General features: G+C 46.4%; 1 protein-coding gene across 2 annotated transcripts in view; it reads left to right on the forward strand.

Annotated features, from left to right (window-relative positions):
* Positions 1-11196: 11196 nt before the first annotated feature.
* B3GNT3 (UDP-GlcNAc:betaGal beta-1,3-N-acetylglucosaminyltransferase 3) overlaps positions 11197-22210 on the forward strand; it is a 72250-nt gene continuing 61236 nt past the window's right edge. Inside the window, exon 1 of one of the 2 annotated variants that reach the window (XM_077253265.1) lies at positions 11197-11432. The gene's annotated coding sequence lies outside the window, so the exon portion shown is untranslated. Of the gene's footprint in view, positions 11433-11473; positions 11668-22210 lie in introns of those variants that run through there. The other variant, XM_077253286.1, reaches the window with a different exon arrangement.

Genomic DNA, 22210 nt, shown 5'->3' on the forward strand with positions numbered 1-22210 from the left:
CTCATCCTCCACCTCTTCCACAACATCATCCCTTAGCACTTGCAGTGTTCTTTTAAGCAGGCAGATAAGTCATGCTGACTAGTGCATCTTCTGCACTCGCCATCCGCGTGGAATCATCGAAGGCACGCAAAACCTGGCAGACGTCCTTCATAGTGACCCACTCAGTGGTTGTGAAGTCTGAACAGCGCGGAGTGCGACTTCTTTGCGCCTGATGCAGCTGGTACTCCAATACTGCTGGCTGCTGCTCACACAACCGCTCAAACATATGTAACGTGGAATTCCACCTGGTGGGTAGGTCACATATGATGCGATGTTCCGGAAGGCGGAATCGGCGCTGGAGAGCTGCAATGCGTGATCTTGCCATGCTGGAACGCCGCAAGTGAGCACACTCTAGGAAGACCTTGTGCAGCAGTGCATCAAGATCCGGATAGTCCCTCAAAAAACTCTGCACGACCAAGTTGAGCACATGTGCCAGACATGGGATGTGAGGCACTGGCCCACCCGTCTCTTCAGAGTCAGAGAGAAAAAGCTGTTGGGCATCACTGCATACTGCCTCTTCTTCCATTTCTCCAATGCTGCTTGGCTGGCCCCCTCTTTACAAGCCAAGAGATTCAGAGAACAGAAGTAGAGATGGCTCCTGTCCTGGGCTCTCTGACTGCCTGGGCAATTTGGCAGGTGGTGAAGAGACAGATGGGTGCTCTTCAGTGCTCTGTGCCTGAGAGGCACTAATTGAAGTCGATGCGTTAGCTGCCATCCATCCGACAACGGCTTCAATTTGTTCGTCCCGCAGCAGCGGGGCACGGCGAGCTCCGACAAAGCTGCGCATGAAGGACTGTTCCCTGCTGATGACGAGTCACCGGTGCCCGCAGCAGGCACAGAATCCCCACTACCTCTCCCTGCTCCACCTCCACGCTCACGCCCACGTGCCTTACTCCCTGCCTTCTTCATCTAGGTAGACTGATAAAGATAGGCAGAAAAGTACTAAGGGCTTAGTGTGCTTATTCCTGAACAGCTGCTCACAGGTATAAGGAACACTAGTTTTATCAAGTGTGGACTAGACTTTAATATGAGCTAATGTGGCCTTCACAACTCTAAAGTGGAGTGTTTAGTGAACTTTATTAACTGTTTTTTTTCCGCAGAACAGACTACAGCTGAGCTGCACTCACACAGAGACCGTGCAGACAGCCGTTAACAGCGCCGCAAGGCCAAAAAAAGCTCCTCTATGTAATCCTATATAGTGTTTTTCCACAATCTAGCAGGATACGGATGGAAAGCCACTAATAGGATAAATTTGAAAAAAATGTGCAGCAGGCTGCACTATTTGAAAGACGGACAATGGAACGGTATGAGGCAGTGACGCACCCTGAGCTGACTACAACCAGCTGTGGCGGCAGAACAGAGTACAGAGTGAGCTGCACTCACACGGAGATTGTGCAGACAGCCGTAAACGGCGCTGCATGGCCAAAAAAACCTCCTCTATGTAATCCTATATAGTGTTTTTCCACAATATTGCAGGATACGGATGGAAAGCCATTAATAGGATAAATTTGAAAAAATGTGCAGCAGGTTGCACTATTTGAAAAATGGACAATGGAACGGTATGAGGCAGTGACGCACCCTGAGCTGACTACAACTAGCAGTGGCTGTAGACCGGACTATAGAGTGAGCTGCACTCACACAGACACCTTGCAGACAGCCGTGAACAGCGCTGCAAGGCAAAAAAAGGTTCTCACACAGCGGTTGCTATATTAGCCTGGGTAAAGCACAATGAAGCAAATCACTATCTCTAAACTGGCCCTCAGTCAGGACACAGCGTCCTGTCCCTAACTAAATACACAGCAGAGTGAACCCAAAATGGAGGCGGCGACTTTTATAGTGCATCATGACATCATTTCAGCAGCCAATCACAGCCATGCCAGTAGTTACATGCCTACCATGCAGAACAGGATGTGCCCACACTTTTAATTAGTCCTCATTGGCTGAATTCTGGCTCTGTGAATTATGGGAACTTCCGATTCCGGTATCCGATATACTGAAAGTATCGGAACTCGGTATCGGAATTCCGATACCGCAAATATCGGCCGATACCTGATACTTGTGGTATCGGAATGTTCAACACTACTAGCCTCTGCAAAATTTACAGTCTACACGGATAACAACCCGCTGACCCATTTAGAGACTGCAAAACTCGGTGGTTTGGAGCAGCGATGGATGGCTCGGTTGTCCAATTACAACTTCACCATCAAATACAGTGCAGGGCACAAGAATGCCAACGCAGATGCGTTGTCCAGAATGCCCAACCTACCAGACGTGGGAGAGGATCCAGAACAACTTGAAGTAGAGCTGCCAGCGTTCCATCGCCCTGGAGCGACTCAATACTCTCATTACGTGAGAAACAGACGGAAAAACAAACGCGAAGCCACGCTGAATCGGTTGCCCTACCATGGATGGGCAGAAATGCAGGATAGCGACCCCGCAATCCGTCTGGTGAAAGAACTGCTGACAGAGGCAGACTCACACCCTGGTCCAGATGATCCACAAGAGACACAGCGACTCTGGAAGGAAAAAGGTAAACTATTCATCTACGATGGTAAGCTGTGCAGAAGAAACATTGATCTACGTGCAGCGCCCCCACTGTCGCAGGGCCGAGGGGTACCCGGTACCGGGTCTCTGAGTCTCTGTTCTGGAGTTGTCATGGTGGCTAGACCCGGTCCGTGACCCTGCTGAGGGGCGTACAATGAAGGTGGAGGTATGGGATGTCGTTATGGTACGGTGAAGTGCCGGTCGCGGTAAATAACGAGGACACCAGGTTGCAGTCTCTTTACCTCTTTACTGAAGGCTTCAGGATCCTCAGTCCGGAATACGGTTAACCAGGCTGCGCAAGTCCGGCCGGTCCGATGGCACCTCCAGAGTTCCCTTTGCAGGTGGAAATCTGTGCCTACCTTCTAGCGCTTGTGTGTTGCGGTCCTCCCCTGCTGTGCTCACGGGATAGGCCCCACAACTGTTGTGTCTGTTTCTCGTGTTCCCTCACAACTCAATTCTGATGTTCTTCCACGTCCCCCAGATCTTATGGTTAGGACGCACCCGTATGACGGGGAGGCTCGGAGCTCTTCCGGGACTCTAGCGTCGCCCCACTCCTGTTGTTACCCCCCTGTGTCTTCCTAGGTCAATTGGGAGAGACAGCCCGACTATAACTGACTGTCCTGCCGTAGGTTTGAAGTTTGGCCTGGAGCTCTATACTTCCTCGGCGTTCCGGCCACCGGTTACGCGCCTCAGTAGGATGTTGCCTCGTCTTACAGCACGACTCCTACTGGTATTCTCCTTGTTGCGTTGATCTCGTTTCTCACTCAGCACAATAAACCTCGCTTCTTGTCTTTTCTTGGGGTACCCCCGCTATATCGTGCAGGCGCGGTCCCGTAACGTTCTCTCTGGTTGCTAGGCCTCTGTCAGGATCCCACCCCTGACAGGGACCCCTCTGAATCTTCCCCTACAACACCCTCTGCCACAAGGTGTTGCCTGGTTCCAACCCAGTCAGCTTTCTGATCTAACTTCCTATCCAACCCCCAGTTTTACCAGACTGTGAGGAGTGGCCTAATGCATAGTGCCCTTAGCTCCCCCTGGAGGCAAGGCTGTGAAATGTATTGGTGTCTGTGATACCTGGTCAGATGAACTCCTTCAGTGCCATCAGACGTACCATAGCCCCCCTTAGTGGCAGAGCAACAGTACTGCAACGACCAGGACTCTGGGGCGCTGCACTCCCCCCCGGTTAAATCCAGTACTCCTGGACTGGGAAGAAAACAACAATACATGTCAGCAAAAAGACATACAATTTTTGAAATGCAATAACAAGTAAACTTTAACAGAGCTTCCCTTTATGGGAGGTGAGGACACTTGAACATTACAAACATGGTTAAATATTTAAGTAACATACTATAAATAACTTCTTTTACCCAACCGGGTATTCTACTAAGTGCAAATTTTCGAACAATAATTTAACTGTGCCTTTAAGGACGTACTCGCTGAATCCACTAAAGACCTTCTTATAAAACATTATAAGGCTAATCAACTTTTCTGCATTCTCCTTCTTTACATCTGCAGGACCGCATGTCCTATCCGCTCCAGGCCTACTGCCTCTCCTTTCTGTTACAGGACCGCCCCTTTCCGCCCGGGCCTACTGCCTTTCTACTACTATACACGGTATAGAACTTATCATCCATCTTTCAGTTCAGGATTACTGAGCCATCTCTGTATGGCTCCTAGGAGGACTCACTGACTAACCCCGTACGGGTTCACTTTCTGTCCTCATTCTTCTATCAACATCATTAAACATTTCTCACAATCAACTAGTTAGCTACATTTAACTTCTTCTTTCAAGACATTATTGCCATTTAACCATCTTAAGGCAACACTGCTCATAAGTGCAATATGTGAACAGCCCCTTTAAGAGGGGACCAAGTCTCTATGAGGTAGTGCAACTTCTCAAGCTGCAAGTCTGTTCGCAGTAAGGACTCCGGTGCTGGTTCCAAGACCAGTGTCTTCGCAAAGAGTCCTTTCCTTGTGTAAAACCAGTAGAGAGCACCTTTAAGAAGGTGCAAACTATGTACAAAAAGTTTGTAATCATGCATTGTTCATGATTCAGCAGTTCTTTCAATGATGAATAAACAGGAAACAAAAACAAAAAGCAGAAGAAGGGATCCCGGGTAAACAAAGGGATCCTTTTAAGAGTTAACCCTGATCGGGTTGTAGCAGCAAAAACATTAGAAGCACAAACAGTTAACTATATACATGTTCAGAAGATCAGGACATTTACTTGAACCAGTCAGGGGGCAGCACCGGCGGAGGCAACCCCTTTGGATATTGCCCGCCGCCTGGTACTGCGTAAGGGGGAGTACTGTCCCATCTGGGGGTCTGCGTACCCACTGTCTTCCGTTCTGGGGCAGCTGGAGCACCGACCACCTGGGAGGACGCCCCCTTGGCCACGACAGTGGTTGAGGTGACAATGTTGCAGGTCGTGGTTTTGATGACGGTGTACGTCGGAGTGACCTCGGTGGTCTTGGTGATGATCATGGGCTGACCACGAGGGGGCACCTTTGCTACGGGGGTCAGCTTCACTGGCACCTTAGTCGGGGGTGTCACGGGGCTCTGCTTCTTGTGGACATTCAGGGCGAACCACCCCTTTTCCCCAAAGTGCCTGGTGTAAATAACTTCGTCCCCCGGGTAGAGATCCCGGTCTGGGTGGCCCTCTCTGAGATGAGACTCCACATCTCGTCGGTTAACAAAGACTTCGGCGTACAGGCCCGGCTCTTTGATAAAGCCCCAGCCTCCGTGGAGCTTGAAGGCGACAACGGTGCCCTGCCTGCGCGGGGCCTGGTGAGCGATGGGGTCCTTGTGGGCCCGGTCCTTGACCGCCAAGTCCTTTTGGTGGTAGGCCTCTAGCCCAACCTGGTACGCCCTTTCTCTCTCCTCCCACTGCTGTTCCAGCTGGACCTGGTATTCCTCCCAGCTCAGGGCCTGTACCATCTCCCCTTCCTGTGTCTTCACCCTGGGGAACCCCATGAGGTTGGGTCCTAGGTTCACCAAGCGGCATACTGTACGCTCCGCATGGACCTCACTCAGCGGGGTAATTGGTGGAATCGGGGCTTTCAAGAGGTGTTCCATACCCGTTGCCTCCTCCCACGGCAACAAGTGCTGAAGTCTATGGGTCCCAGGGAGAGGGGGTTCCGCGACGGGGCCTATCAACAGACCCTCAGCCAGCGGGACAGGGTCGGCGGACTCACCAGTCGGTGTGTGCCCTTCCTCCTCGGTCGGCTCCGCTGGTGGTATGGTCAATGGGAGCGTCGGCTGGGGTTCCTGCAGCAACGTAAGGTCCGGCGTTAGAAGGTTCTCCGCTGGCGTCTCCGTCCGTAGCTGGAGGAGTTGTTCGATCAGGCCCTCCATCTCCATTTGCAGGAGACCGGTCCCGATCACGGAGAGCTGGCCACTGTGCTCGTCCGGGTGGCTGGGGAAGTCTTCGGCTTCAACCCCGCATTCCTGGTCTGAGCGACTCGTCATGGCGTCCTCCGCATGGGTCGCTTCCTGGTCTTTTTCCCGCTCTCTCCTTCGTGGGCGGTTTCGTTTTCTCTGTCTCTGCCCACCATTGAGAATCAGGAGGCGGATCTCGGCTGCTGACGGACACGTCCTCACAGTGCAGAAATATTTAGACTGGGCGGCCATTGTCTTTCGCGCTCTTCAGCTGGTCCACGCCTACTCCACGCCCTTCTTCTTCTCCTGCGCTCTCCCTAGCGCTGTAATGGCGGCTGGTTTTGGCGGCAAATGGCAATCCACAGTCTTTGCAATAAGTCACAGTCCAAGTATAATAAATCACAGTTCCAAGGCACACATGACCTGATTCTTCAGGCTTAAGTAGATCCTGTTCGTGACGCCAAGTTTGCAGCGCCCCCACTGTCGCAGGGCCGAGGGGTACCCGGTACCGGGTCTCTGAGTCTCTGTTCTGGAGTTGTCACGGTGGCTAGACCCGGTCCGTGACCCTGCTGAGGGGCGTACAATGAAGGTGGAGGTATGGGATGTCGTTATGGTACGGTGAAGTGCCGGTCGCGGTAAATAACGAGGACACCAGGTTGCAGTCTCTTTACCTCTTTACTGAAGGCTTCAGGATCCTCAGTCCGGAATACGGTTAACCAGGCTGCGCAAGTCCGGCCGGTCCGATGGCACCTCCAGAGTTCCCTTTGCAGGTGGAAATCTGTGCCTACCTTCTAGCGCTTGTGTGTTGCGGTCCTCCCCTGCTGTGCTCACGGGATAGGCCCCACAACTGTTGTGTCTGTTTCTCGTGTTCCCTCACAACTCAATTCTGATGTTCTTCCACGTCCCCCAGATCTTATGGTTAGGACGCACCCATATGACGGGGAGGCTCGGAGCTCTTCCGGGACTCTAGCGTCGCCCCACTCCTGTTGTTACCCCCCTGTGTCTTCCTAGGTCAATTGGGAGAGACAGCCCGATTATAACTGACTGTCCTGCCGTAGGTTTGAAGTTTGGCCTGGAGCTCTATACTTCCTCGGCGTTCCGGCCACCGGTTACGCGCCTCAGTAGGATGTTGCCTCGTCTTACAGCACGACTCCTACTGGTATTCTCCTTGTTGCGTTGATCTCGTTTCTCACTCAGCACAATAAACCTCGCTTCTTGTCCTTTCTTGGGGTACCGCCGCTATATCGTGCAGGCGCGGTCCCGTAACGTTCTCTCTGGTTGCTAGGCCTCTGTCTGGATCCCACGCCTGACAGGGACCCCTCTGAATCTTCCCCTACAACACCCTCTGCCACAAGGTGTTGCCTGGTTCCAACCCAGTCAGCTTTCTGATCTAACTTCCTATCCAACCCCCAGTTTTACCAGACTGTGAGAAGTGGCCTAATGCATAGTGCCCTTAGCTCCCCCTGGAGGCCAGACTGTGAAATGTATTGGTGTCTGTGATACCTGGTCAGATGAACTCCTTCAGTGCCATCAGACGTACCATAGCCCCCCTTAGTGGCGGAGCAACAGTACTGCCACGACCAGGACTCTGGGGCGCTGCATACGCCCACATGAGCTAGTCTGGCAGATAGTGGTCCCAAGATGAGATGCGCCATGGTTCTAGAAGCGTACTACGACGGAGCAGGACACTTTGGATGGAAGAAATTGGAGATCCTGTTACGTGGAATATTCTACTGGCCTGGCATGAGAAAAACCATTGAAAAGTGGTGCCGTGAGTATGGCCCATGTAGTCTGTGCAGAAAGGACCGTGACAGCCAAAGGCCTCCCCTACAGCCCATATTCACCAAAAAGCCACTTGAATTAGTGGCCTCAGACCATGTGAAGCTAAACCCAAGCCGGTTAGGCTATGTCTACGCTTTGACTATTTTGGATCACTACTCCAGATTCCTGGTGGTTGTACCTGTCAAGGATCAGACAGCCAAGACAGCAGCCCAAGCCTTCCAACAATACTTCTGTAGACCCCATGGATACCCTAAGAAGGTGCTCACTGACCAAGGTCCAGCCTTTGAAGCGGAGGTATTCCAGGAATTCTGCCACCTGTACGGATGTAAAAAGATCAGAACAACTCCATATCACCCACAAACAAATGGAATGTGTGAGAAAATGAATCAGATAGTGATTGATCTCCTGAAGACATTGCCTTCACACGAAAGGAACTTATGGCCAGAAAAGTTACCAGACTTGGTAGACTTATACAACCATGTCACAGTAAATTCCACCAACTGTACACCAGCATACTTAATGAGGATAAGGTCCAGTCAACTACCTGTCGATCTCCACATGGGACTCTTAACCCCAGAAGATATCTCACCAGACACTGATTGGGAAACTGAGAGAAAATAAAAGTACAGCCAAGTGCAAGAATGCGTAGAGAAGTTTAGCACAAGCCAGACAAAAGCAAGAAAGAGACTTTAATCAACATGCTCCTGCAAGTCCCTTGTCACCAGGTGAGCAAGTGCTCAAACGTAAAAGGAGATTACACAAACTTGATGACCAGTGGGAAGCAGAACCTTACACTATTCTACCTTCCAACTTTGACAACACGAAAGTCTGCCTTATCAGTAAAGATGGAGGAGGAACTTCGATGGCAGTATCCAGAGACCATCTCAAAATATGCACTGATAAATTGAGGAACAGAGAGACAGACCCAGGGACATCTCCACCCATGGAACCAGAGGAAAAGAAGATTCACACTGTTCTTGGAGATTTTCCCCAGTCTTGGACTCACGTACATCTGACCATCGTGATACCTGTCTTGACTTTTCCCCAGCTGGAAATACCAGAACAAGATGTGATGCCAGACCATTCTGAACTAGAAGAGACTCTGCACCAACGGGTTCAAGCCGCAAATGTCACCCCAGCAGTGGAACCAGAAAATCCACCCTCTGCTATTGGTGAATCTGTTAGACCTATGGTAAATCTAAGAAGACGCAGACTCTTGTCCAATTTACCTACACAATGCAGGCCTACAGATAGTACACACACTAGTGGGTCCACTACAGTAGCAGCAGACATGTTAGATCAGGAACTACGCAGGCCTACTCGTAGTACCAAAGGTCAAATCCCAGCTCCTTACAGGGACTAAAAATGTCAATAACTGCTGTTATTTGTTTGAATTTCTTGCTTATCTTTGTTACAGGTTTAAAATGGACATTGCTGTAATGGACAATGCTTACCAAAAACTTTCATTGTAAATAGTTTGGCACCCTCATGGTGCACACTGGTTCTGCCCATTTATGGCGTGGGTACAGCCTTTGTTTGTTTCATCTGACCAAAGACAATACCGGATGAACTTTTATAGACTTGTTTTTGCAACGTTCAAGTGTCCTTACCGCCCATAAAGGGAGGCCGAAGTTTATAATTGTTCAAATGTTTGTCAAAATTGTTTGCATTGTTTAACTTGTATTTTTGTTATTCTCTTTTCCCAGTCCAGGAGTACTGGATTTAACGGGGGGAGGTGGGAGGTAGGGGAGAAATGTGGCACCCCAGGAGTTCGGGTACCACAGTTGTGCGGTCTTCCTCACGGGGAGGATAGTGCTATGTCTGGAGATAAGTGATATTTCCTTTGGTAGGTTTACACACACACACACACAACATCTTCCACTTCCAGGCCAGGAGGGGGAGCTCCAAGCCCTGTTTTAAGGCAGCTTCCCTGAATAAAGATCTTGGTTTGGAGGCGGAGACAGCTCAGTTTGTAGCAGAAGTCTGTCTGCGAGGACAGACAGGAGTGGAGCACAGAGAAGAAAGTGAAAGCACCAGGAGGCCATGAGCAGGCCTCTGAAGAGTATCAGCGCAAGAATCCGGGTATCGGGAACCCGAGGCTTTTGTAGATTATAAAACACAGAGCAGAACCGGAGGGTATTGTTCTACAAGGACTTTGCCCCTAATTACCTGTGGCACGGCAGCACCTAGGAGCCTGGAGTCACCAAGAACAGACCCCAGTTCACACTGCCCGAGAGGGGTGGGGGAAAGGGGACTGGCACAGGGATGGGGAGGTGCTGCCGCTGTGATCACAGAGGAGTCACACAGCAGGCAGCACAGCACTGCACAGATCACAGGAGGATCACTTTGGAGTAGGACACTGAAGCAGGAGATCACACTGGCCACCAATTAATCTTTTACTCAGGTGATACAGAGGGGCTAGAGAACAGCTCTGCATGCCAAATCTGAGACAAAGATGGAGTGCAGGGCGGTGATCGTTATTTTAGATTAACCCCTTTGGCACTGATTGGCTGAATAGTTTCTGGCCAATCAGCGCCAAAGGGGTTAATGAGGCGAGGTGACGTCGCAATAACCCCACCCATTGTGACAGCTGTGATTGATGCTGTGTCACACAGCACTGATGACAGCATGTTACTTATTTTTTTTCTTTTATTAACTTTATTAACTGTCAGGGACAGCAGCTATTTTAACCCGGTCACCGCGCAATGCAAAGTGGTGACGGGAAATAGCAGCGCCGTAATAGTACAGTGCATGTTGCGAATGGATTAAGGGCACACTCACACAGCCGTATAAATTGGACCGAGATCAGAACGCAGTGCACGGACTGGTTGGCGACTCTCCCAACCCAAAAGCAAAATCTTAATGTATTTCTATGGCGTTGTTATGCTCAGGTCGGGACAGCCGCGGGCCAGTCAATGCACTACATTCTGATCTTGGTCCAATTTATACAGCCATATGACTGCATCCTAAACACAAATCGCTAATTTAATTAGACTATGTTTAGAATGGGGAGAAACAAAAGGATTGTTTAGTTTTTTTTAATAAGTGAAAGTTAAAAAAAAATACTACCGTGCCCATGAGACGATACCAAGAAATTATGGTAGGTAAACACAAATAAATGGGTTTCATTGTTGTTGGTTTTTTTTTTGCAAAAAACGCTGCACCTCACAGGATTTTTTCCCTATGTATTCAGATTATTAGGAAATGAAATACCGATATTAAATATGACAACTTGTCTTTAAAATAAATAAAAATAAGCCCATGTATGACCATGTTGAAAAATATATTGAAAACTATAAAAGTTCTGACTCTTGAGAGGCACCGATAAAAAAAATAAAGAAAACAGTATCTGCGGTGCCATGAGTAGATTTGTGGAAAGCGGCCACATTTTTATCACATGATAAAGTGTATCAAAGTCTCTGCAAATTAAGAAAGCTGGATTTTTAGGAAAAACCGTATGGGTTATTCACAACCGGCACTGCGCGGAAAGGTATCCAGTGAGACGAGGAAAGGCGCAAGGGAATTACAAGTACAAGGCAGGGGAAAGGTTGAGCCCTTGTCACCACTGACTCTTTTCACCTCACATCCTTCCTTCCTGGCTGCTCGGCATTGTAACGTGCCGTGGCATTCTCCTCCCCTCACCACAAGACTTCTGTTTCTTCTCCAATGTCGGCACCTGCACGATCCAGGTACGCGCAACGGTCCTGATTCCGAGGGGGTCAGTGAGGGCGGGAAAACGAAGGGGGTCGATGAGGAAAAGTGAACTAGAGGGAAACCATGAAGTAACAATCAGAAGCCGCGGTCAGAGAGAGCTGCCCCATAGACTAGTGAGAAGTGCTGGTTATCTTTAGTATCTAGTGCAGACGTGAGGTAAAAGGCGCCTGATAATATCCGAGTAATGGAAACCGTGACCGTGGATAAAAAGTGAGTGTGAGACAGACTGGATAAAAATAATGGCTCTGAGGCGAGACCTGTTCTGTTGGAATCTATGGCTATAGTCGCATGCTGTGAACAGAATGTGGCCACTTGCGGCTTTTATCTCCTTCAGCTGGAATGGCCGAGGCTTACATTACTTTATGTGAACCCTGCTTTCTATTTTGTCATTAGTGCTGTGTAATTCTGTCTGTGTAAGCCTCCAGCACCATGGGGCAACGTGTTGCAACTTAGTCCATAAGGTCCCACTCATGCCATTGGCATATGTATCAGAGCCATGGCGCAGCCTTCATTCTGCTGGCCATTTCTGTCGAGAAAGCCAATCTCTCGCCTCGTATAGGATGCCATTTACATGATGGAGGGGGTTAAACTTGGCCCCATGGCGTCAGTCACGTGTACCGCTTATTTGTTGTGCGGATAGTGCTAATAATCGCAGAATGGAAGGTGTTACGTAGCAATGCTGCAGTCTTGGAAGGCCTTTGTCACATTGCGTTTCTACATTATAACTGGGGATTACATCTGAATCTCAAATAAAAACAGGACTCTGGACCTTGCGGAGCCATACACTGCTGTAAAACGCACAAACGACCTAAGTTTGCACTTGTTTTCTAAGGGTATGTGTCCACGTTCAGGATTGCACCAGGATTTTATGGAGGTAAAATCCTGACCAAATCTGCACCTGAGCTCACTGGCAGGTCACCTGCGGTGTTCTTGCGTGAATTGCGACGGATGCGTCGTGTTTTGGTGGACCGTCGGCACAAAGACACTTCCCCGACACTTTAACCCCTTCACCCCCAAGGGTGGTTTGCACGTTAATGACCGGGCCAATTTTTACAATTCTGACCACTGTCCCTTTATGAGGTTATAACTCTGGAACGCTTCAACGGAGCTTGGCGATTCTGACATTGTTTTCTCGTGACATATTGTACTTCATGATAGTGGTAACATTTCTTTGATATTACCTGCGTTTATTTGCAGAAAAAATGGAAATTTGGCGAAAATTTTGAAAATTTTGCAATTTTCCAACTTTGAATTTTTATGCCCTTAAATCACAGAGATATGTCATGCAAAATACTTAATAAGTAACATTTCCCACATGTCTACTTTACATCAGCACAATTTTGGAACCAAAATTTTTTTTTGTTAGGGAGTTATAAGGGTTAAAAGTTGACCAGCAATTTCTCATTTTTACAACACCATTTTTTTTTAGGGACCACATCTCATTTGAAGTCATTTTGAGGGGTCTATATGATAGAAAATACCCATGTGTGACACCATTCTAAAAACTGCACCCCTCAAGGTGCTCAAAACCATATTCAAGAAGTTTATTAACCCTTCTGGTGCTTCACAGGAATTTTTGGAATGTTTAAATAAAAATGAACATTTAACTTTTTTTCACAAAAAATTTACTTCAGCTCCAATTTGTTTTATTTTACCAAGGGTAACAGGAGAAAATGGACCCCAAAAGTTGTTGTACAATTTGTCCTGAGTACGCCGATACCCCATATGTGGGGGTAAACCACTGTTTGGGCGCATGACAGAGCTCGGAAGCGAAGGAGCGCCATTTGACTTTTCAATGCAAAATTGACTGGAATTGAGATGGGACGCCATGTTGCGTTTGGGGAGCCCCTGATGTGCCTAAACATTGAAACCCCCCACAAGTGATACCATTTTGGAAAGTAGACCCCCTAAGGAACTTATCTAGAGGTGTGGTGAGCACTTTGACCCACCAAGTACTTCACAGAAGTTTATAATGCAGAACCGTAAAAATAAAAAATCATATTTTTCACAAAAATTATTTTTCGCCCCCAATTTTTTATTTTCCCAAGGGTAAGAGAAGAAATTGGACCCCAAAAGTTGTTGTACAATTTGTCCTGAGTACGCTGATACCCCATATGTGGCGATAAACCACTGTTTGGGCGCATGGGAGAGCTCGGAAGGGAAGTAGCACCGTTTGACTTTTCAATGCAAAATTGACTGGAATTGAGATGGGACGCCATGTTGCGTTTGGGGAGCCCCTGATGTGCCTAAACATTGAAACCCCCCACAAGTGACACCATTTTGGAAAGTAGACCCCCTAAGGAACTTATCTAGATGTGTTTTGAGCGCTTTGACCCACCAAGGGCTTCACAGAAGTTAATAATGCAGAGCCGTAAAAATAAAACAAAAATTTTTTCCCACAAAAATTATTTTTTTAGCCCCCAGTTTTGTATTTTCCCGAGGGTAGCAGGAGAAATTGGACCCCAAAATCTGTTGTCCAAGTTGTCCTGAGTGCGATGATATACCATATGTGGGGAGAACCACTGTTTGGGCGCATGGGAGGGCTCGGAAAGGAAGGAGCGCCATTTGGAATGCAGACTTAGATGGAATGGTCTGCAGGCGTCACATTGCGTTTGCAGAGCCCCTAATGTACCTAAACAGTAGAAACCCCCCACAAGTGACACCATGTTGGAAATTAGACCCCCTAAGGAACTTATCTAGATGTGTGGTGAGCGCTTTGACCCACCAAGGGCTTCACAGAAGTTAATAATGCAGAGCCGTAAAAATAAAATGAAAATTTTTTCCCACAAAAATTATTTTTTTAGCCCCCAGTTTTGTATTTTCCCGAGGGTAGCAGGAGAAATTGGACCCCAAAATCTGTTGTCCAAGTTGTCCTGAGTGCGCTGATACCCCATATGTGGGGGGAAACCACCGTTTGGACGCATGGAAGGGCTCGGAAGTGAAGGAGCGCCATTTGGAATGCAGACTTAGATGGAATGGTTACAGGCGTCACATTGCGTTTGCAGAGCCCCTAATGTACCTAAACAGTAGAAACCCCCCACAAGTGACACCATGTTGGAAAGTAGACCCCCTAAGGAACTTATCTAGATGTGTGGTGAGCGCTTTGACCCACCAAGGGCTTCACAGAAGTTAATAATGCAGAGCCGTAAAAATAAAACGAAAATTTTTTCCCACAAAAATTATTTTTTTAGCCCCCAGTTTTGTATTTTCCCGAGGGTAGCAGGAGAAATTGGACCCCAAAATCTGTTGTCCAAGTTGTCCTGAGTGCGCTGATACCCCATATGTGGGGGGAAACCACCGTTTGGACGCATGGAAGGGCTCGGAAGTGAAGGAGCGCCATTTGGAATGCAGACTTAGATGGAATGGTTACAGGCGTCACATTGCGTTTGCAGAGCCCCTAATGTACCTAAACAGTAGAAACCCCCCACAAGTGACACCATGTTGGAAAGTAGACCCCCTAAGGAACTTATCTAGATGTGTGGTGAGCGCTTTGACCCACCAAGGGCTTCACAGAAGTTAATAATGCAGAGCCGTAAAAATAAAACGAAAATTTTTTCCCACAAAAATTATTTTTTTAGCCCCCAGTTTTGTATTTTCCCGAGGGTAGCAGGAGAAATTGGACCCCAAAATCTGTTGTCCAAGTTGTCCTGAGTGCGCTGATACCCCATATGTGGGGGGAAACCACCGTTTGGACGCATGGAAGGGCTCGGAAGTGAAGGAGCGCCATTTGGAATGCAGACTTAGATGGAATGGTTACAGGCGTCACATTGCGTTTGCAGAGCCCCTAATGTACCTAAACAGTAGAAACCCCCCACAAGTGACACCATGTTGGAAAGTAGACCCCCTAAGGAACTTATCTAGATGTGTGGTGAGCGCTTTGACCCACCAAGGGCTTCACAGAAGTTTATAATGCAGAGCCGTAAAAATAAAACAAAAATTTTTTCCCACAAAAATTATTTTTCAGCCCCCAGTTTTGTATTTTCCCGAGGGTAACAGGAGAAATTGGACCCCAAAAGTTGTTGTCCAATTTGTCCTGAGTGCGCTGATACCCCATATGTGGGGGGAACCACCGTTTGGATGCATGGGAGGGCTCGGAAGGGAAGGAGCGCCATTTGGAATGCAGACTTAGATGGAATGGTCTGCAGGCGTCACATTGCGTTTGCAGAGCCCCTAATGTACCTAAACAGTAGAAGCCCCGCACAAGTGACCCCATTTTGGAAACTAGAACCCCCAAGGAACTTATCTAGATGTGTTGTAAGAACTTTGAACCCCCAAGTGTTTCACTACAGTTTATAACGCAGAGCCGTGAAAATAAAAAATCTTTTTTTTTCCCACAAAAATTATTTTTCAGCCCCCAGTTTTGTATTTTCCTAGGGGTAACAGGAGAAATTGGACCCCAAAGGTTGTTGTCCTATTTGTCCTGAGTACGCTGATACCCCATATGTTGGGGTAAACCCCTGTTTGGGCACACGGGAGAGCTCGGAAGGGAAGGAGCACTGTTTTACTTTTTCAACGCAGAATTGGCTGGAATTGAGATCGGACGCCATGTCGCGTTTGGAGAGCCCCTGATGTGCCTAAACAGTGGAAACCCCCCAATTATAACTGAAACCCTAATCCAAACACACCCCTAACCCTAATCCCAACAGTAACCCTAACCACACCTCTAACCCTGACACACCCCTAACCCTAATCCCAACCCTATTCCCAACCGTAAATGTAATCTAAACCCTAACCGTAACTTTAGCCCCAACCCTAACCCTAACTTTAGCCCCAACCCTAACTGTAGCCTTAACCCTAGCCCCAACCCTAGCCCTAACCCTAGCCCTAATGGGAAAATGGAAATAAATACTTTTTTTTAATTTTTCCCTAACTAAGGGGGTGATGAAGGGGGGTTTGATTTACTTTTATAGCGGGTTTTTTAGCGGATTTTTATGATTGGCAGCCGTCACACACTAAAAGACGCTTTTTATTGCAAAAAATATTTTTTGCGTTACCACATTTTGAGAGCTATAAATTTTCCATATTTTGGTCCACAGAGTCATGTGAGGTCTTGTTTTTTGCGGGACGAGTTGACGTTTTTATTGGTAACATTTTTGGGCACGTCACATTTTTTGATCGCTTTTTATTCCGATTTTTGTGAGGCAGAATGACCAAAAACCAGCTATTCATGAATTTCTTTTGGGGGAGGCGTTTATACCGTTCCGCGTTTGGTAAAATTGATAAAGCAGTTTTATTCTTCGGGTCAGTACGATTACAGCGATATCTCATTTATATTATTTTTTTATGTTTTGGCGCTTTTATACGATAAAAACTATTTTATGGAAAAAATAATTATTTTTGCATCGCTTTATTCTCAGGACTATAACTTTTTTATTTTTCTGCTGATGATGCTGTATGGTGGCTCGTTATTTGCGGGACAAGATGACGCTTTCAGCGGTACCATGGTTATTTATATCTGTCTTTTTGATCGCGTGTTATTCCACTTTTTGTTCGGCGGTATGATAATAAAGCGTTGTTTTTTGCCTCGTTTTTTTTTTTTTTTCCTTACGGTGTTTACTGAAGGGGTTAACTAGTGGGCCAGTTTTATAGGTCGGGTCGTTACGGACGCGGCGATACTAAATATGTGTACTTTTATTGTTTTGTTTTTGTATTTAGGTAAAGAAATGTATTTATGGGAATAATATTTTTTTTTTTTTCATTATTTTGGAATATTTTTTTTTATTTTTTTTTACACATTTGGAAAATTTTTTTTTTACTTTTTTACTTTGCCCCAGGGGGGGACAATACAGATCGGTGATCTGCCAGTTTGCATAGCACTCTGACAGATCACCGATCTGATTGAAGTGCAGGCTGCTTCACAGTGCCTGCTCTGAGCAGGCTTCTGTGAAGCCACCTCCCTCCCTGCAGGACCCGGATCCGCGGCCATCTTGGATCCGGGTCTGGAGCAGGCAGGGAGGGAGGTAAGACCCTCGCAGCAACGCGATCACATCGCGTTGCTGCGGGGGGCTCAGGGAAGCCCGCAGGGAGCCCCCTCCCTGCGCGATGCTTCCCTGCACCGCCGGCACATCGCGATCATGTTTGATCGCGGTGTGCCGGGGGTTAATGTGCTGGGGGCGGTCCGTGACCGCTCCTGGCACATAGTGCCGGATGTCAGCTGCGATAGTCAGCTGACACCCGGCCGCGATCGGCCGCGCTCCCCCCGTGAGCGCGGCCGATCGGCTATGACGTACTATCCCGTCGAGGGTCAGATAGGCCCAGGTCACCTCGACGGGATAGTACGTCAAAGGTCACAGAGGGGTTAAACAGTACCACAGTTGTGATGTTGGGACTCTTCAGGTCAGGGGCATAGAATGTATCCATTTGGGAGTCAGGGGCGGCAACTATAAAAAAAAGTTTTGGCGCAACGCGAGGCCGCCTGGGTCGTGCGCCTCGATACTATGACTCTAAAAGGGCTCAATGAGTCCCTGAGTTTCTCCTCCTTTTTATGAGTCTACCATTTATACATTCTTTCTTTAGACCTTGTAAAATGTTTGTCCTATATAAGGACAAAATATCTAATAACTCTGGTACCTGCTGCATCTCCAATTTGCTTGTTCCTGGTTTGCGAGTCCCTCATCCGGATTCTTTCTTGTTTTTAATTTGTTTTGTATTAATTATTAATTTTTCTTTATTGTTATTTTAGTTTTTTCATTCCCTTCCTCACCTTACTCTGGCGTTCTGGACATCATATGGGAGCGGATCATACTTTCAAATTTTCATATATATTGCATCTTGCATCTTCTTCAAACAACCCTTTCATCAGCATATATTATATATGGACTCTTTTATATTTCATCGTATAATGTATGGATATGTACTATGTATCTATGGAATTACATGCTGCAACCTGGGTGTCTATTGGATATCTGTATTTTCCAAGAATTAATTCATAGGTGCCATTTGCAGGTTGCAGACCCCATATATCCCAATTTGATTTATGTGTTTATCCATTCTTTTGTACCTTTCCATATGTGTGTGATTCTCTCTTGCTCCCCGTCGGAGCGGTGTCTTTTCAGCCTCGCGCATGCGATGTGGGTTGTTTTACCCATAGCGGCTGTGCGATGCCTGACGCCGTCTCTGACGCGGAGCTGGGTGCCCCATGCGCGCATGCGCCGGTTACACGGCTATTACTGGCTGGGACTTACATGTGACACGTCACATGGTACACAATCCGCCCTATTTGAAGGTCCTTGTTTCACTCAGAGTCACTTCCCCTTGATAAAGCTGATACTCGCGGTAGGCGAAACGCGCATCAAGGATCTTTGGCTGGATCCGGTCCGGTGCACATTGCCTGGTTACAAGTTTATTGGTAAGCGCCGCATTGATTAGGTTTTTATCCTGTGGGATATTTCTCGCTCACAAGCTGACCTTTATTGCGCACTTATGGCTGCTTTCCTTTCTCTGACACTGTGTATGAGATGTATTTAGTGGCAGTTTGCACTGGTGGAGACTCATTCCCTTTTAACCATCCTGCTTTTATGTATTGACTTATGCACTTTATGCCTGTTATATTAATAATATTTGTCATATTTTGCACTACCTTTATGCTCCATTGATACTCCTTTCTATTTGTATGGAGTTGGTTTGCCGCTTTGGCTGTGGGTCTTTTCGGCACTACATGGTGCTTTAATTTCCCTGAGGCTTTATGATGTTGCCTGTTGTTGTTATTAAAAAAGTTACATATAACGTTTTTTTGTGCGTCGTGTCCGCCATTTCCGACCGCGCATGCGCGGCCGGAACTCCGCCCCCTCCTCCCCGGACATTACAATGGGGCAGCGGATGCGTTGAAAAACTGCATCCGCTGCCCCAGTTGTGCTTTTATTTCACAGCATACGTCGGGCCGACGCATGGCGACGGCCACGTACCGACGCTAGTGGTGAAAGTAGCCTGAGACGTCCATTTTTTTTTATTTTTTTTATTTATTTATTTATTTTTTCAGGCAGCCCAGATGACAAGGGTCGAAACAAGTCTATGGGCCCATGAAAGACACAGCACACAGATTGTATCTGTGTGTTGTGCATGTTTAACATTGCAAAGGATAGGAAAAGCTTTGTAACTTATTTCCTTCTTTATCCTTAGGAGAAAAACACTTTGAATAGTCACAACATTTTTGGAGTTGTGCAAACATTTTGTGACTTTTGGCTTTTGAAAACCTAGTTTCAAGTAGCTCCAAAGTCTACTCACAAATTCAGGCAGAACATACCCTATTACATGCTTGGTTTGGGTCAAGAAGGTGGGAAGAGTTTCAATAACTACCTTTTTTTTCCTTTTTCTTTCCACGTGTGTTTGTAAACCGTTCCCTCTGCTGCCAAGGATCACTACATTCATTATTTCAATAGATAACCTTTAAAAACTGTGATCATCATTAGGTAGGGCGTAGAACCTGCTCATTAGAAAGTTAGCCATAGTAACAAAACTCTCCAGAGAGCAAAGGTTATATCCTTTGCAGAATACAATGCCTCCACCACCTGTAGCTATAGGGAGTGGTTGTAACATAGTGTATCCATTCAATCAGAATATTGTAATATTTTTACACATTGGCAGTAGTATGCCATACCAGATACATTAAGAGCAGGTTCATACAATAATATTTTATACATCTCAAATTATGAAATTATATTGACTGGCACTGACTCATAACTGGCTTAGAACACAATTAATTTGCACATGTGTAAGACACAAAGAAATGGAGAAAATATTATATATGTTGCAAGGAGCATAACCGTGTGAGCCATTTCTGTGCAGTGACTGTATAATTCTGAGTTTTTCAAATCACATCAAAACAATAGACTCACATAGGAAACAAATTAAAGGAAATAAGAAACACAAAATGGCGATAAACAAGTCTATTCCACTACCCTGGTTCAGCATCCAGTCCAGTCATCCATGGCAACCAGTCTTCACTTCTGTGCCCATCAGCCTTAATGTCTCTGCCTGCTTATTAGCACGATGTTGCGGAGTCTAGTAAGTATTATCCAATTTTAAAGTCCTAACTTATTATGATACTCCTATAACCATACGAGCACCCTGCCCAAACTCAAAATGCTAATTTAAAAAAATCCAGATGTAAATGTGACTTCAGGACAAGGGAGTAGCTGAGAAAACAAGATAATTTTAAAATAGTTTTGTTTTATTAATAATATCGTAAAATAAATGATTAAAATTCAACAAAAGTGCAAGAAAGAAAAATGAGGGACATGGGACTCAAAAATTAATAATTGCTACATGGTAAAGGTAATTTCGTGACCAAAATTGTTATGCTCAATAAAAAGCTCACTCACATAAGGAGACTACAGGCCAATAAACAAATACATTTCAAGTACCGTATTCCAATAGTAATCATATCATATATTTATAAAGTGCTATGTGCTAGGCAGTGAATAAACAATTGATCAATCAACTTAACCTTGAAAAAAATAATCACAAGAAATTATAATTTATCTTATATTGGAACTCCATTTTCAGGTGAAATTTGGTACTCTTTAATAGTAATGGAACTGGGATGCATCAATATGCTGTGCTACATCTCTTGCCACAATGGCATAGTTTTATAAATACTTGTGCATCAATTACTTTGCAAACAGCAAGTAATGAAATGATTATATGTATATCCTGTTTTGTACATAAAGTTCTAACAATGGGGATGTCAAAAGAGCTGTTCCCAGTGTAAGTGAAACCGCATTTTTATACTTTCAATAGAGTCCTAAACAGGGGACACAAAGCTCCTTTTACCTGGATCCCAGTAGCGTAGAAAGACCGTAGACGTAGAGAGTCCCGTCCCTCTGCCCCAAAGAAGCAGGGCAAAACGTGCGCGTTGGGGCAGAGGGACAGTTTCACTTACACTGGGAACAGCTGTTTTGACATCCCCGTGCTTAAAACTTTATGCACCCAACAGGATCTATATATATAATTGTCTAAGGCAGGGGTCCCCAACCTTTCTTACCTTGAGAGCCACATTCCGCTATGAAAGTTGGTCGAGAGCCACAATGCAGATAGTCATAGAAAAACCTAGAGAAGGCACAAATAATAACATGCAGATTTTCGCTTTCACTCTATCCTTATGTATTTTACATTATTGTTATGCAAATTGAACTCTAGTGCCACCTATTGGAAGTAGCAATCTTAAAAGTCAATACCCTTTAACAGTCCCATAAGATGCTTCATATATTATTGGCCCCATATACTGCTCCATATGGAATTGGCCCAATATACTGCTCCATATGGAATTGGCCCAATATACTGCTCCATATGGAATTGGCCCCATATACTGCTCCATATGGAATTGGCCCCATATACTGCTCCATATGGAATTGGCCCCATATACTGCTCCATATGGAATTGGCCCCATATACTGCTCCATATGGAATTGGCCCCATATACTGCTCCATATGGAATTGGCCCCATATACTGCTCCATATGGAATTGGCCCCATATACTGCTCCATATGGAATTGGCCCCATATACTGCTCCATATGGAATTGGCCCCATGTTGTGCTCCATATGGAATTGGCCCCATGTTGTGCTCCATATGGAATTGGCCCCATGTTGTGCTCCATATGGAATTGGCCCCATATTGTGCTCCATATGGAATTGGCCCCATATTGTGCTCCATATGGAATTGGCCCCATATTGTGCTCCATATGGAATTGGCCCCATATTGTGCTCCATATGGAATTGGCCCCATATTGTGCTCCATATGGAATTGGCCCCATAT

Source organism: Ranitomeya variabilis, chromosome 1 (assembly GCF_051348905.1).
Source record: "Ranitomeya variabilis isolate aRanVar5 chromosome 1, aRanVar5.hap1, whole genome shotgun sequence".
Classification (NCBI taxonomy): Eukaryota; Metazoa; Chordata; class Amphibia; order Anura; family Dendrobatidae; genus Ranitomeya; species Ranitomeya variabilis.